This window comes from Cebus imitator, unplaced genomic scaffold (genome assembly GCF_001604975.1).
Source record: "Cebus imitator isolate Cc_AM_T3 unplaced genomic scaffold, Cebus_imitator-1.0 Scaffold7, whole genome shotgun sequence".
Classification (NCBI taxonomy): Eukaryota; Metazoa; Chordata; class Mammalia; order Primates; family Cebidae; genus Cebus; species Cebus imitator.
Window position 1 is genome coordinate 13,940,276 of NW_016107322.1, and position 3,281 is coordinate 13,943,556.

The 3,281-nt window shown below is 37.5% G+C and overlaps 1 pseudogene; it reads right to left on the bottom strand.

The window, feature by feature from the left end:
* Positions 1-854: 854 nt before the first annotated feature.
* Positions 855-1,770, bottom strand: LOC108311841 (annotated as a pseudogene).
* Between the last annotated feature and the right edge of the window lie 1,511 nt (positions 1,771-3,281).

Genomic DNA, 3,281 nt, shown 5'->3' on the forward strand with positions numbered 1-3,281 from the left:
TCTTCCTTTAGAAATGCTGCCCATCCTTAAAAACTGGCCCAATGATGTCTTCTTTAAGAAGCCTTTTCTCATCACTCTAGTCAGATTGATCTCTCCCAGCCCTGTAGGCTTACCTTTTTTTCTGTACTAATTCTATGGCCATTATTATATATGGACTCATAACTATTTACATATATTAGGAAAAAATACCTCCTTTAGTCCCTGAATGGCCAAAACTAGATTTTTTGTATCTTGGGATGGTCCACAGTATCAAAAACAGTGTCATTCATTTATTGAGTAGGTGATCCATATGTTTATTGAATGGATGTTTGTGTTATTGAATGATTGAGTCACAGGATTTTGTATAAAAGCTATAAAGAGATTTGTATTATTTATTACAGTTTACTAAGACCTTCCCCATGAATTATATTTCTTAATTCTCTAAAGTAGTGATTACCATTTGTCACCTTACATATCAGTTAACCACGGATCAGAGAGGTTGAGAAACTTGTTTAATCTCAGAAAGCAAATAAATGGCAGAGCTGACATTTAAACCCAGGTTCTTTGGCTCCAAAAAAAGGTCCAGTACTCTTCCCATTTCCTCATTCTATTTTTATTTTAAAGACATTTATTCTATTTAGTATCATTATTAGACTTTTACATTTAGCAATCAACAGCATGGATGCAAAAAAAAAAAAAAATCTACATTAAAACCCTTTGTTGGAATGCTTTACACTTTCCACAGAACAGAAACTAAAATAACCCATTATACAATTAGTCACAATTACAGTCCTCAAGTTTTTTGCCCATACACATGAGTATTTGTCTGAAATATGTCTTCTTTGTAGAAGTTAGGCCCTGCCACCACAGTGCTTAGCTGAGCTCACAAATCTGTTGTGACCTGTAGCTTCCCTGTCACTTCTCTGGCTCTCCTCTCCTGCTAAGCTTTGTTTCCTAATTAAAATCTTCTGCCACTGCCATAGCTACTGCTGCTACTGGAACCACCATAGCTACCTTGGTTTCATGGTTTGGCAAAGTATTGGCCTCTACCACTTTTGGGGCCAGAGCTTCTGCCTCCAAAATTTCCTCCCTCTGTGGGTCCAAAATTTGAAGACTGATTGTTTTAATTGTCAAAATCATTGTAGCTTCCACCATCTCTAAAACTGCTTCCATCATTACCAAATCTATTATAGTCATCTCTACTGCCACCAAATCCACCACTGCCATGGCTGCCACCAAAGCCACCACAACCACTGAAGTTTCCTCCATTATCAAAGTTGTCATTCCCACCTAAACCACCTCCACAACCACCACCAAAGTTTCCAGAACCACTCTTTGGCTGGATGAAGCACGAACCATCTCTTGCTTTGACGGGGCTTTCCTAACTTCACAATTGTGGCCATTCACAGTATCGTATTTCTTAATGACAATCTTATTTACTAAGTCATGGTGGTCAAAGGTTATAAACGAAAAGCCCCTTTTCTTGCCACTGCTTTGGTCAGTCATGATTTCAATCACTTCAGTTTTTCCATACTGTTCAAAATAATCTCTTAGGTGATTTTCTTCAGTGTCTTCTTTAATGCCACCAACAAATACCATTTTCAGGGTTAAGTGAGCACCTGGTCTTTGAAAACCTCTTAAGACAGCTGTCTTTGGTTCCACAACTCTTCCATCCACCTGGTGTGGCCTTGCATTCATGGCTGCATCCACCTCCTCCATAGTGGCATAGGTGACAAATCCAAAGCCTCTAGAATGCTTGGTGTTTGGATCTCTCATTACTACACAGTCCGTGAGTGTTCCTCATTGCACAGAATGGCTCCCCAGGCTCTCATCGGTTGTTTCAAAGCTCAACCCTCCAATGAAGAGCTTCCTCAGCTGTTTGGGCTCTTTAGGAGACCCTGACTTAGACACGATGCAGGGAGAAGAGAGACTTTAAAGACGCTTCCCTGGTGGCATCCACAGTCAGAAAAGAGCAAGGTGATGAACATATCTCTTCATTCTACTTTTTATAGTTATTTACTATAGGGTTTATTTAAATGAATTTTAAAATCTTTAGTAACTGCAAATTATAAGCATTGTGAGGAAAGACTATTGAGGCTCTGAGTATTCTTAAAAGACTAATATAACAAGTCATTTGTATATGTTTTAATGAATCTGATGCCACTTTAAGAACCAGTATCATTGATGTTCCATTGGAAGTCTTAGATTGGGGATCTCTTCAGATGATAAGGCTCTTTATCTCTCTTCAGAAAGCAGCTGTTGAGTTCTTCATCTTGTAGGGTTTTTTTTCCTTCAAATATCAAACACGAGTTCCTAAGTTAATGTGCTGTGATATTTAATATATCAGTTGATGTTTTTAATAAATAAGGCTCGGCTGGGCATGGTGGCTCATGCCTGTAATCCTAGCACTTTGGGAGACTGAGGTGGGTGGATCACCTGAGGTCAGGAGTTCAAGACCAGCCTGGCCAACATGGTGAAACCCCATCTTAAAAAAAAAAAAAAAAAGAAAAATAAAAATAAATAAGGCTCTCTGCAGCTTTTCTGTTATGAATCACAGTCTCCAACGTTCATCTGAATGATGGATATTTGTGCATGCCTTAAGTTCAAGTTTTTGGTTATCTTAGAGCCAAGTGGCTACAACATAATAGTATTAATCTACTTCAAAAGCAGTCTGAGAAAGTGTAAAAGGGCTTAACTTGGTTTCAGAAGATGTGATCAAAACATGAGTCAACTGTTCTTTCTTCAATTGAAAGGAGCTGTGTGATGCCAGGCAAAGCCTTAATGTATGTGGGTCATCTTTTCTCCGTCTATGAAATGAAGGAATTGAAAAGTCTGATCTTTAAGCTCCTTCCAACTCAATGTTCTAGGATTCATTTGGTCTTTTGTGGAACAAGAAAGCCCTGTGCTTCCAAATGGTTATAGGAGCATTAATTTTAGACAATTAAAGCCATCTTCCCCAGTGGCAAGTGGTGTGAGATTAAATAAATCACTTGAGCTCTTCCTTGGTTCACTCATCTGAAAGGTAGGGATAATAATAACTACTATACAAGATTTTAAAAAGACATTATAAGAAAGGCCTTTGTAAACTTTAGTGTATGGTACACATATTCTTGCCGGCCTGCTGCTCAAATATAAAATGCAACTTTGTGATATAAACAATCTGAAATGATAAAAATAACATAATTCTAAATATGCTTCCTGCATACATTTTTAATTATTATCATAATATCTGATAAATGCATAAAAATATATATGTTAGCAGACATGGAAGTTTTGCAGCATAATAATAAAATGACAACTCA